The sequence below is a fragment of the Gavia stellata genome, chromosome 7, assembly GCF_030936135.1.
Source record: "Gavia stellata isolate bGavSte3 chromosome 7, bGavSte3.hap2, whole genome shotgun sequence".
NCBI classification, from domain to species: domain Eukaryota; kingdom Metazoa; phylum Chordata; class Aves; order Gaviiformes; family Gaviidae; genus Gavia; species Gavia stellata.
Window position 1 is genome coordinate 30,623,972 of NC_082600.1, and position 14,770 is coordinate 30,638,741.

Below are 14,770 nucleotides of genomic sequence, written 5' to 3' on the forward strand. Positions count from 1 at the left end.
GCTGTTTGGTTAGTAGAACACACACGGCTGGGGTTAAATTATAGAAGATATTTTAAACTCTATAAATTATATCTTCGCTGTTAAGAAGATCTTTAAAAACTGAAATAGTATCCCTTAATATGGTTTTCAGGGAAAACAAGCATTTAGAAAAAAAAGAAACAAACATACCACATACATGCGAAACATGCTAACTTGAATGTACCTTTATTAATTACCAAACAGTATTTCTTCAGGTATGGGCTGCATTTTGGTATTTTTCATTCTGTCATGCATACATTATTCCATAATCTAAAAAATAACATAGTTTTGCAAGCAGATGCCTAGTGATTTATTATTAGGTTCAGTTACGATGCTGCAGGAAGTTAAAATTACTACTAACCTTTCAAAAAAGGTCCAGGGTTGAATCCTCACTATCATATAGAGAAACTAGAATTTCACTCTCCCATTAACTTCACTTAGAGTTGTTGGGGGGAGAACAGTATCTTTGAATGTTCAGCCACTGGTTTTCATACATGAATATTCAGAAATCTAGTCAACCCAAAATGGAGACCACTGTCCGAGACACAGTCCTTGTTTGGAAAGCAAAACTGAGGATTTCCCGAGGCTTCATGCTGTGAGAAAGGGAGCTGTGGAGCAGAAGATGAATCAAGGCCTTTTTCCACCCCTAAGTACTGAAGTTAATGTGAGTGTGAATCTATATTTCTTTGTTCAGAATTACTGTAAATGTTCTCTCATGGAGAAATTGCTTAGTCTAAAGATAATTATAGTTACACAGTCATTCAGTGAATTAGTGCAGGGAAATGAAGAAGGCTCACCTCATCACTAATGGACACAAGCAGTATGCAGTGACTGGCTCTAAACATGGGCTGTTCTGAAGTGTCCCAGCCCGGATACCAGCAATAGTATCTGCTTGGATAGCAGATGCATATGCCCTGCTCACAGCTAATTATTTCTGCAGAGTGACAGTATGATGGTGATTAAAAATATATATTAATATATATGGTATATTAGACCTATAAATATATCTTGCCTGATTTATTTGGTCTGAGCTCATCTATAAATTGTCTGGCTTCTGAAGGAAAATGGCAAAATTGTCTTGCATGTAGAGGGATGGATTTCAAGTTAAATCAGTGGTTACAGCAAAAAAAAAATCTAAATGAATGACAAATTCTGAAGAGCTCAAACAAGGCAAATTGTAATACATAAATATCAGAGGGCATGTGTATATCTTGAACAGATACCAAACCTGAGATCTGGATGGATGGAAAAAAAAGTTTCATGTTATACTTTCCCTCTGAGAAACCAAGAAGAATAAGAAGAGCATTCTAGTACAGCAACTGCAACACACCTTATTCAGTCATGAATTTGAGTAATAATTGAGTTGTAGTCTATTTCAAGCAAGCAAGCACGCTTATCTTCCTCCAATTATCTCTGTTGTCAGTTTAATTTCTTGGAAGAATTCTGTAGGTTCCTAAAAAAAAATAAATAAACCAAACCAAACAAACACAAAACCCCCCAAGCCCACACAAAATAAAGCATCACAAAAAAAGGGCATAAATAAGTATTTTGAGTGTATCATATTGAACTTTTCATATGATATTCATGAAGGACAAAGAGAAGTGCTGATCCATTTGCTTTTGAAAATGTCATTCTGGGTTTTTATCTTCCCCCCCCACCCCTCAAAAAAAAGTTTCACAGAATCACTAAGGTTGGAAAAGACCTGTAAGATCATCAAGTCCAACCATTACAAAAAAAACCAAAAAACCAAAAAAAACCCCAAAAAACACCACCAAAACCACCACCCACACCACACAGCACCATGCCCATCAAGCCACGTCGCACAATGCCACATCCACACGCTCCTTGAATACCTCCAGGGAGGGTGACTCTACCACCTCCCTGGGCAGTCTATTCCACTGTGTTACCACTCTCTCAGTAAAGAACTTTTTCCTAATATCCAGCCTGAATCTCCCCTGGAGCAACTTGAGGCCATTTCCTCTTGTCCTGTCACTTGTCACTTGGGAGAAGAGACCAACACCCACCTCTCTGCAACCTCCTTTCAGGTAGTTGTAGAGAGCGATGAGGTCTCCCCTGAGCCTCCTCTTCTCCAGACTGAACAACCCCAGTTCCCTCAGCTGTTGCTCATCAGACTTGTGTTCCAGACCCCTCACCAGCTTCGTCGCCCTTCTCTGGACACGCTCCAGCACCTCAATGTCCTTCTTGTAGTGAGGGGCCCGAAACTGAACACAGTATTCGAGGTGCGGCCTCACCATCACTGAGTACAGGGGCACGATCACCTCCCTACTCCTGCTGGCCACACTGTTTCTGTTACTAACAAAAAAGTCTGCAAGATGCTTCTTTCTTTCATATGAGGTTATATTCAGTACTGCTTATCCGGTGTCACCAAACTACAACCACAAGAAACAAGTTTTCACTGAAGTATATTGAGTTTGCTTTTGTCTTTACGAACTGTTTGAACATTTGATCTTGAAAGTATGATAGTGGAATCAGTGGTTTAATGCTATTAAGAATGAGTATTAAAGTGAATTGAGAATAATTTTTAATAGTGTTTCATTGAAGTCAGTGGGCCAACCTTATCAGAAGTGAGTCTCATTGAAGTTGTGGAGATTAATTTTTGATTTCAAGCCATTGAAGTCAAAGGGAACAGGCTACAGAAAGTTAACCCCACATAGTGCAATTACATTTGAATGCAGCCGCATCTTGTGGAGAAAAAAAGGACTTTAAGTACGAGATTTGTGTATCATCACTTTCACACAATGTATTAAAAAAAACCAACCACAGTAGTATCACAGAGGCTGGTGGAGTGACTGTAAACAGATGTTGTAGCTTTTAGGATAACTGTACAATACCATTTAACAGCACAGCTCACATAATACTACAGCATGTTTTCAAGAGAGAAATGTTAAGCAAGATATCACATATCCTATACTCTTTGAACAGTGCCTCAAGCTCTTGCTTTTGCTGGATATCCAGGAGAATCAGGCTGAAGGAGTCTGATGTCTCATGCAAAGGGTAGCAATTGTAAAAAACACATTCACTGCCTTTCTCTCCCAAAACGAAAGAAACAAGTCTTCTGCCATGAGAGCAAGAATACCTTCACTTTAGTGAACATTTACAGGGTTTGCAATATTTGACTAATGGAGAATAAATTTAACTAGTTATGATCAGGAAAAGGAATCTTCCACCGTTTTTTTAAACTTAAATCTAATCACTATTAACGTCTAAAATGTTTAGAGGAACTCATGTAAAACCAGTAGATGCACGACTAGATCCTACTAGTTTTGTACAAGTTCAGAGTGAGATACTTCCTTTGCTTTACCATTTCATGGATGCTGTCATTCCTCACTTACCACTATATAATCACGTTACAGTAGAAAACAACGTCATTGGACAAATATTATACACAAACATGAATTAGATATGTGGAGGTATATAAATAGTTCAAAGGGATTACATATTGTATAACTGATGTGCAGTTTTGGTTAGTTTTTTTTTTTTTCTCCACAACTCTAAAATGTTCTCTGTGCTCTAGATCTATTTCCCATTGATTAAAAACGATACTGTAAACATTTTTAAATTTAAGTACAGCAATTCCAAGTTTCATTGAATGCTTCTATCTTTATATGCACGAGTGTCTTTGCAGCTCAAGATAATTCTGTAATTGTGGATCCCCTGGAGTTAAAGTATTACTTAATGTCCCATGAACACTGGGACAAAGGACATAAGCCAACTTATATGGTCTATAAAGGGTAACAAAAGATAAAAGTGTGTGCAACCAAGTCAATATAGGACCTAAAGAGTCTAAGTCAGCTGATGTAGATTAGCTTAAGGAGTCTCAAACCTGTCCTCCAAAACTCCAGGTGGGCAATGATGAGAACAAAGCAGCAAAACACTAAATGTCCTGTGTCCTTCAGGTGTAATAGATAATTTTGTTCATTCTGCCTTAGCTGCAAGAAGCAAATCAGCTATCACAGAATCACTAAGGTTGGAAAAGACCTGTAAGATCATCAAGTCCAACCATCAACCAACACCACCATGCCCAATAAACCATGTCCCACAATGCCACGTCCACACGTTCCTTGAACACCGCCAGTGAGGGTGACTCCACCACTTCCCTGGGCAGCTTATTCCAGTGTCTCACCACTCTCTCAGTAAAGAACTTTTTTCTAATACACAGCCTAAACCTCCCCTGGCACAACTTGAGGCCATTTCCTCTTGTCCTGTCACTTGTCACTTGGGAGAAGAGACCAACACCCACCTCTCTGCAACCCCCTTTCAGGTAGTTGTAGAGAGCGATAAGGTCTCCCCTCAGCCTCCTCTTCTCCAGACTGAACAACCCCAGTTCCCTCAGCCGCTCCTCATAAGACTTGTGCTCCAGACCCCTCACCAGCTTCGTCGCCCTTCTCTGGACACGCTCCAGCACCTCAATGTCCTTCTTGTAGTGAGGGGCCCAAAACTGAACACAGGATTCGAGGTGTGGCCTCACCAGAACCAAGTACAGAGGCACGATCACCTCCCTGCTCCTGCTGGCCACACTATTTCTGATACAGGCCAGGATGCCATTGGCCTTCTTGGCCACCTGGGCACACTGCTGGCTCATCTTCAGCTGGCTGTCAATCAACACCCCCAGGTCCTTTTCTGCGGGGCAGCTTTCCAGCCACTCATCCCCAAGCCTGTAGTGTTGCATGGGGTTGTTGCGACCAAAGTGCAGGACCCGGCACTTGGCCTTGTTGAACCTAAGTACAGTACAGAAGACATTTATGTGACTTTAAAGTTGCACCAGCAAATAACATGCTTTTCAGGTCAGCTTGGAAATGTTGGCTCCTGACCTACTACACTGGTACAATGCTCTGTTACACTGCTCATGCTGATATTCCGTCTTTTAATGCCAACTCTCAAAGGTTGTGCAGAATTTTTTTCTACCCTTATGTGGCCTTGTGATGCAGCTTCATGGAAACAGACAGTTGCAAGAAAATGTCATTCTTTTTACTTATTTGTTTATCTTGCAAATTGACTTAGATTCTTGTCATCATAAAACTGGTCATTCAAATCTTTCTTTGACAAAGTTTTAAAAAAGAAAAAAAGAACTGTATTGTATATCTGGAGATATTCTCAAAAAACTCTCTTCAAATAGTGACATGGAGTTACTGAAAAATATAGTAATCGAAAAGGATTTTGAGAGCACATCACAGTCAATCCTTGTGCAGTTCACTCAAAATTGGCTTACTGGTTTTGGCTGAGTCAAGTTCTGTGTGTTAGCAGCTATACTTGCTTTCTTCCTTGGACAGCGCAAAGTGAGGACAATTCACAGTCTCAATAGTTTGTGAAGGACTAATATTACTGAAGAAAGAATGAAAATTACATTTTGACAGTTTAATACCTTTTAAAAAAATAATTGAAGTAAGAAAGTTAGATGCCGGGATTAGTCAAATCAATGTGACTTGAAATGGCAGAGATGATAAACCCTAAAAAGTAAGATTTTTTATGGTAACTTTACCACACTGTTCATTGTAGAAGGGCATATATATAATTATGTATGCGTGGTAGAACCTCTGTAAAGTAATAACTTTTAATGAACTAGCCCTGTTAAAATAATACACTTCTGGGCACCAAACCAAATATGTACAAGAATACAGTGCAAACCTTCTGAATGATAAAGCAGGAAACTAAAAAGAAAATAAAGAAAACTAACAAAAAGAACATTCAGTAGGAAATTGAACCGATAAGCCTGCTTGTATTAATAGTTGTACATGTTTTCATGAAATCAAAATAAATTTGATAAAAGAGAACCTTTTAAAATTACTATATGCTGAAGAAATATTATTCATTAAAAATAAAATATTTTCCCTTAAGAAGGTTGCTTCTAATTTCATCTCTTGTGTTGATTTCTGAAGAATTATACCAGGATTGCATTTGTTCCTTTTAGAGTATTTGTTCCATGTTAGATATATGTTTTGCTTTATTAGGGCAGCACTGCACACTGTTTGATAGAGATCCAGTCTCTGATCAGCAAACCTTATACTACTTAAAAAGCCTGACCCTGTGCAGAGCTTAGATCCAGCTCCTCAAATAGTTTTAAGTACCCAACTCTTTTTGAAAATATAAAGTGATACTACCTAAGATCCAGATCTTCAGATATACTTGGTTTTCTGAACTCCAGCGAGTGCCAAGGTCATCCAGCCTCAGGAGGCAGCCAGCATACTGATGCTTCAGACATATGCTGTCATTCTCACATGACATTCAACTTTTTCCCCTGAGTTTGGGAGCCAAAGCTGGTGATGTTATTCAGTCTGAGAATGATGGGACCAGGGCATATGAACATTTGCTTAGTTTTACATAACTGACTCATCAGGGAGGAACTGAACTTCCAAGGACCATGTCAAACATTCATTTTTGCTTCCCTGAGCATCAGATTAGCAGTGTAGAAGAACATCAGGAATGCAATTAGCTTATCAAGGCTTTCATTAAGTTTATGTCTTCCAGCATCTCCTGTTCTAACATCAGATCAATTCGTTGCTGAAATTCATTCTCATTTTGAAAGGAGGGGAGACTGGGGCTCTAGGAGCTGGGGAAGTGACCCACCTGGCGAGCAAGCTTCCTCTAACTGGCAAAAAAGTCTCAAAACTGAAGATTGCTCAAAACAGAGAGGAAATCAACTAAAGTTGGAGAATGGATATCAAGGCATGAGAAATAAAGAGCAGTCACAAATACTACAGAATAAAACATCATAGTGAACTAATTTTCTAAATTATATTTTGAAGGTATATATAATAACACTACAGTAATGGTTTCAGTGTCATTTTTGTGCCTCATGTATTCATCATTTCACTTTTCACATACTCTTGTATTTCAAAAAAGATGTTTTACCTAGAAATTGTTGAAAACATATTACTGGGAAGTTCTAGTAGATTATACAGGAAGAGTAGAAATTAGTGTTACAAGGATAATGATGTTCCATATCAAGTTAATTAGTTTATTTTACATCTCTTTATGGTTCAGTCTAAACCCAGGACTACCTCTGTCTCCTGATGCTAACTGTGATACAGCCTTTTGCCATGGTGACTTAGTTCTGAAGTTGCCTGAATTAAGAGGCAGGTGGCAGTGCTTTGGATCTACATTTCTGTGGATGAAATATAGCAGATTAAGTGATTCTGAGCTGCTAACCTCAGCCTCTATCCTAGCTTTTCAGAGCTCTTGTGACTCATTGCCATTCTCCTGAAGTCACAGAGAAAGGACAGATAGTTTTAATTACGATCACAAAAAAAGTCTATCAGGCACATGGAGATAACAGCCCAGAATTTTTACGAGACCTTGGAGAAGTTGGTTTGCCAGAATTTGAAACCCTGGAAGTTGACTTACTTTAGCTTGGGAGAAAATTTCCAGAGTCCCTGATTTTTTTCCAGAAGAATCTGAAAATAAAATTACTAATATATGACCTTTGCTTAGAAATAGACGAAAGAGGAAAAGTACAGGTAACAATATATGAAAAATGGAACACATTTCTAAGAAGTAATTACAAATTGTTTTGAACTTCATTTTAAAGCCCTTCCTCATGACACTTGCTTGAAATTCTACCATATTAGGTTGAAGTCATTGAAATTTTACTGTGCCAGAAGGATTGGGCCCTTGATAACAACATTATAATGTCTGTAAAGGATTTGCAGAGTAACACAGCATTTAATTACTTGAATATTTTTTTTAAAATGAGTATTTGGGGTAAGATGGGGAGGCGAGAGGGCAAATGTTTCCTGATATCCTGTTGAGTGATCAAGACTTTTTTTAAAAAGAGATTTGATAAAACTCTTTTGATTACTTTCCTAACGGAAATGCTAATAGTCAAAACATCACTATCCCCAAAAGAAGAAGAATAGCATTATTCCTACTCTGGTGCTGAATGTCTTAATTTTTGTTCATTTTCACCAGAACCAGCACCTTCTAAGAGAAGATTTTATAAATACATTTAATCTGCAAAACATTAAAATAACTCAGATTCTTGCTACATTTAACTTCATAAGAATAAACTTTATGAAGAACACCAAATAGGCAAAAATGTTAACACTTCAATCTCCTGAATTTAGAGCTTCATAATATTGACTTTAGTTTCCATTTTATCTATAGGAGCTACTTTAATGGTGTTTGGACCATATATTGTAACAATTTATAATTCTAAAAACCTAGTGGAGGCAGAAGAAGCCTGTAATGAAGAGATACCAGAAACAGAGGGTTCAGTTCCTAAAACTTCTTTATTCATTAATTTTTATCTAGAGTAAACATGAAGGGGGGGGAAGTTCACAAAAGGCACCACACTGAATAAAGTCTATCAATGAAATGGTTTAAAGAAGTCATTACTCTAACAGGCAACATGTGTAGTCAGCTCCCTACCTGTTGCTTTTCATGAATGAATGCTGCTGCCTGTGGGAGTGTGCTGGGGCTCCATTCCACTTCAGGGAGAGCAGGGTTAGACTCTAATGTAACTGAATTCTCACCTGCATTGTGGGTGCACTACCCTTTTAAGTACAAGAGATTTTTTTTCTCTGCAGAGAGAAATAACCTAGCAGCAGTGAATTATGAGCAATCATTGACAATTCAGAGTAATAACCAGTTTATTAAGGGAGCTATTTACAAAGGTACTGCAATTATAGCTGCCTTCTAAATAAGTACACACAGACTGATTTCTTAGTGCCTCCAAATTCTTCTCTCTTACAACCTGTATTTCTTTTACAGACATATAGGATAAATCCTGGGCGAACATAGCAGCATGTGGCTTTTACCTGAGTCTGTTCTCCCTCCCTGCAAAGAAATTCAAGAAGGAAAAGGGAGAAAAATTACTAAAGACTGAAAATAGCTACAACAATGCTGCTTCTTGGATAAAAATCTAGGAAAATCAGAGTTAAGAATCCCGCCAAATTCAGAAGTCATTATTCAGGGCCAAACTCTTGTACTTACAATAACTTGTGACTTAGAATCCTGGCTCAGCAAGTGCTTTTTGGAAACAGGGAGCACTGGCCCTCTCCCGTAATGCTGAAGTGGCACTATGAAGATGCAGAGGCAAATTTCAGGTGGAGCAGATGATTGCGTAGCTCTTTTAACATCCAGGTAGGACCTGGGTAATCAGGGAGTCAGCTGGGTTTACAATTCGATTTTGCCTCCCACATGGAAAGTTGCGATCCTGTTCATAAAGCTCAAGATGGACTGTATTCAGCATATGAAACTCCCTCTATAACTTTGTAAATTCACAACTTGTCAATGCATTTTTACCCATACAAGGAATCATTTAAGTATTTTCTCACAATTTAAATCAATCCTTTCTAAATGGTCAAAATTCCACATGGTGGTGAACAGCAGCAGTGTTCACTGAAATTAAACCATACCAAACAGTGCTCAGCTCATAGGTAGTCCTGCTGAATTCAACTTCTCCACTCAGTACAAAACTGGTATTACTCTGAAATCCACATTAGTTCACTGTTCTCTCCTAAAGGCATGGAAGCGGGAGTTAATTACCTCTCAGTGCGAATTCTTACATCCATTGTGCATACTATCTCTCTAAGCAAGCAGGAGTATAGTGTCTTCTGAGGACAAGAGACCAGTGACCAAATTGCTATTGAGTCAGTTGAACTATAAGGACAATGAAGCCTAGAGCTGTAGCCATTTGGCAAAGAGCCTTATGATCTGTTGTACTGTGGCATGGGTTTCCTGCGGAGATTTGGCTTCATCATGAATGCTGGTGGCCATTGCCATCACTGTGTGATTGAGGTGGGGATGGAGTAACAATATGGGAGTAGCATCGGGAAATTCAGATTTTTTCCTCCTCTTTTTTCAACTTATTTTTCCACTTCCATGTGTTTTTTATTCTGATTTTGAGGACAGAAATAATCACGCACTTACCCTGTAATAATGTAGTAATCTGTCATATAAATACCCTGCCATTATATGGTAATTATGGTTTCATTAAATGATCAACAGCTACCATGTTAGCCAAGAATAATTACACATTTGTGCCCTGTATCTTAAAGTGTTCTCAGCTCCTTTTTTTTTTATTGAAAAGGGGGGAAAATGTTCCCTTGTGAATAAGAACAAAATTTGGCCCAATGTATGCATTTATTCAGTATGAGTTGGAATGCCACAATCTCCTATTTTGACTTTATTCCACAACATACCAAGGTCTCATTTAAAGGAACTTCACCACAGCTATTATGGCTGCACATTTTCAAAGTTTCCTGAATAAGGGACCATTCCACATTACCGCTTTTTTCCTTTACACTTCCAGTGCCAGTTCATTACTTTCCAGAAATTTAATAATGCACTAGTGTGTGGATTACAGCTCTCTGTCTGTACAACCTGGTTTAACATTTGACACTGACCCAAACAATCTGGTAACTTGAAAATTTCTGTGACTGTCCTCAGCTCTAAGTATCTTCTTATGGTTAGTAAAGACAAACACTCTCCACTTGCAAAATCTTTTCTTTAAGTTGAAATTGGAGATATTGGACGTAAGGAGCATGTATAATATTCATTGAAACAGCATTAAATTATACTGAATAGACCAGTGTATATAGATCTGCTAAATTTTACTATGTAGACATGGTAAAAAAATTAACATCTTAGGTGTACATTTTCCTACCAGTGACCTTTTAGCACAAAAGGATCATTATTCACTACATACAGCTTTTGACCATTCATTGAAACTATGGTTGTCAATAGCTCCAATATGCTGGATAAATACACGATGAGTGAATTTAGGGTGCAGTTTGGATGACTTACGATGGGCTTGTAGGCCCCTGAGTCATGCTGGGGTACCTAAGCCAGCGACGCGGAGCTGGCAAGTCCTGTGGCAGTGGCAACTACAGCTCAGGTGGGATATCCTTGGCTAGCAAAAGCAATACTAGCCACCTATGTCTGGGCACTGAGTTGTGCCCTAAGTGTCTGGTTGTGGTCAACTCATCTTCCTCCTGGCCAGGCAAGCAGCTGGAGTCGAGAAGCTTCAGCTGAAATTGGTGCTATAGCTCCATTTCGCTTAACTGGACCAAGATTTCTTTTCAGAGACATATTCATAAACACTGGATGGAGAAGAGCAGAGGAAGGAAAGAGGGGGGTGGACAGGAAGGAGGAAGGAAGTGCAGTTTCACAGCTTCTTCTTTAAGTGCCTCCCATGATATGCATAGCCCTGGCCCATTAATTCCTGCATTTCTCTCCTGCCACCAACCCATATTTCTTCTGCCAAGTGCTTTCTTTTGGAGGCACTTTGCACTTTTCAGATACACTCTTCCTCATCAACTTTCCCTTTTCCTGCTCTAACTGAAAAGCCTCTGTTGTAGTTGTTTCGACCTATTTGTCAGCATTTTTCCTTTCCTTTTCCTGTGTAATTTAAATTGTCAGTTCCAGAATTTTAGGGAACCTTCTGTTTCCAACATATTCATAGGCTCTGATTCAGTATGATAACTTGAGTCCATGCATAACTTGACACATTCATTAAAACCAGACATAAACTGAAATAATTGAGCATGTGCTTCACAGAATATTTTCCAAAGCATTCCACTTCACTAAAAAGTAAAAAGGGCAAGGTTATTACAACACATACTCTGTACTATTTCCTTGTGTTTGGAGTAGCTCTAGAAGAATCTCTTTTCCTTTTAGATAAAAAAATATGACGTTGACATTGAGTTAAATGCAAGCAAAATTTCAAATGCAATGCAAACACAGTGGTTGAAGACTGTCTTCCTGAAATGTAGACTTTCACCCAATGGAAAATTATTTCTTTCCAACATTTCCTCATATTAAACCTTTATTTATTTCTTTTACAAACACAAAAATACTCACATTCTGTGATAAAAGTAATTTATCCCAAATTAATAGGATAGCTTGGATTTTTTAACGTTCAAGACAGAATTTGGATGAGGTTGAGTAGTGAAGTCTAATCATAACATGCTTTATCCAGTGACAGCATTTGTCTTGTCCTTTGACTGCATGCCTAAAATCACCACAGCAATCTGTTCTTAAAGCATAACACAAACTGTTGTGTACCATGTTTTATTGATTTGTATTTGCACTGTGTCACCATTTCAAGTGAGATACAATATACTCAGTAAGAAACAGGTATACTAATGTGATCTTTCCAACCATATGGGTCCAACAATCTGTTGTTAGTACAAATGCCTGTGAGGTAGGTGCTTCTTGAAAAATAATGAGTAGAAGTATAAAAAAGGAAAAATGTGTGCAGCACAAGAGAATGGTGAGTATGCAGATGTAATCCTTAACCTTTGTAAATCATCATAGATGCCATAGGTTACGACACACAATGAGGTCCTGCTCATATTGCTGAATAAATAAGGAGGATCAGAAAACCCAGAGAATTTCTAGATCCCATAGAGATATTTGTCCTCTGTTCTTATATTCCACTCAATCATAAGCCTTATTTATAGGCACTTTCAGGGCAGCTAAAAAGTATTTACCAAGTAGAATTTATTCCCAATCTCTGTTGTTACTGTCCATATATATATATAAAAGAAAAACCTCTGCAACAAGCATGAAAATGCAATCAAGAAATTCAAAGCAAGATTTGTACTCCCCCTCCCCAATTACCACTCAAGAGAGAAAACCTGACTGTTGAGAGGGGGAAAGCAACTCTATCATGTTTTATTTATATATTTATTCATTTTTAAAAAGCTTTGCTAAGAAAGGGAATAATTTAATACCAGGAAACATACAAAAGAAAGATGACCACTGATACTATATGCAAGTAGAGCATACTCAGGTAACTTGACCTACATTTTAAAATATATATATTTATTCTGTCAGTGATTGCCAGCACAAAGACTCCGGTCTTGGAACTGGAGACTTCTTGTTTAAACCCCAGGCCTGTGCGGAACCCTCCTGGCAACAGGGTCCACAGATGTGCTCTGGGGTGGGAGACAAAGTTGCTAACAGAGCAATAATATCTCTATGGATGGGTTAATTGAACTTTCTGGATCCTTATACACTGACTGTTTAAAAATAGCTGAATATAGCAGCTGCACAAAGCTGGCGTCTTTTATCTTTATGTATTGGTCCTTTTTTTTTTCATTTATGGCTTGCACATTTTGAAAGTGAGCAAGTTATTAAGGATTTTATTGATGCAAGGGAAACATCTCGTAGCGATATAACAGAAGTGAGGGTAAAACATAAGAATGAGGTGAACAATGATACAAGCTTTGAACTTGGAAACATTTTGTGTTGTAGCTGAATGCCTTGGCAACAAGCCATATGATATGTGTACAACCCACATGGGCAGTTCAAAATGCAAATGAAAAAGATGCAAGGACACTTTCAAACACATTTAGTCTGTCACGTAATTTGTTGTGTAAGTATATATTACAGGAAAAAATTGCATTTAAGAAATACTAGAGTGAAAAATGATGTCAGAGAATAAAACTGTTTGATAGAGGTGAAAATAAAACGCTTCCTACTTAACACTACCTTTTAGGGCTGTGCCAAACCATTGTTTTGGTTTTACCTTTTTTTTTTTTTTTTTTTCATTTTTGCTGTGGTTTTGAGAGGTTCTGTCATCTTTTGAGAGAGTCCTCCCTTTCAAAGTGGGAAATCCTGTTAGTGAAGAATATCTCAAAAGAAAAAGAATTTGAAGTGCACATGAAAGGCACTTGAAATGTGACTACTTTACAGCCTTATAGATCATGTCAGGTGAAACCAGGCAGTGTTTAACAAGGTAAGCAGCCAAACCCTTGTTGGGTGGCCTCCATGGCCCCTGCCAGCCAGGAGAATCTGGAATCTTCTACATAAGTCTCCAGCTTTCAGGTTATCTAATTGTTGTGTTTTTTCTTTTGAGCTTCTTCAGGTAATCGTTTGTTAGGAACAATGGGCACTGTCATTCTGATTTCCACCTCAGACAAATACCTTGTTCTTTCTTTTTTCCTCTGGCTAGACACATTCAAAGGAAACTCAGAATACCAATGACATTTTAGGTACCCTCCTTTATGTGCACTACAATTACTTTCTTGGGAGACCCTCAGACTAATGAGTGTTTGGTATGTTAACTTCTGCAGTATTCATTGCAAGACAATAGAAAAGATATCAGCCCATTAGCAGTCTGAGTAATGGCATCTCACATACAAGGCTTTTCTTAGTACACTAAGTCTGAAAAACAGTCAACAAGATAGTGTAGAAACTGATTTTAGTTTACGAAGCATCAATATGCATTTTTCTCCTGTACAGTAAGCAATCTGGAGTATTACTACTACTACTACTACTGCTACTATTACCCCCTTTATCATTAAAGTGTAAGATTTGCTGTTCTGAGACAGTATGCAAACCCATTCAGTTGGGTAGTCAAAAATGGATGCTGAGGAAACAGTATCAGAGGCATCACATAGCGTAATACTTTTCCTGGTATATGCTCCTAGCAGTCAATGTTTTTCTCAAAGTTCTGCTGCCTTACCGAAGTTGGTTATCCTAACTCTCAGGACTTGTTTCCTGGAAGGTGCTGAAGATCCCCATTCTACATATAGGACGGTAAGGATTTACTGCAGCACAAATATGTTCTAGTCAGTAGCTAAACCCAATAATTTTCATAATGAACTTCTAGATGCCACTGTCATTAGACCATGAAGAGAATTTGTAAAATATCTGGGAAATCTGAAAACCTAGAGTTAAGCTCCAGTTTGAAAACTGCTGTTCCTTGCCTGCATGATGGCTCCTATGGAGCAGACTTTATCCCTGAAAGAATAGTAACAATGGGGAAAAAAAATACCCCAAACCA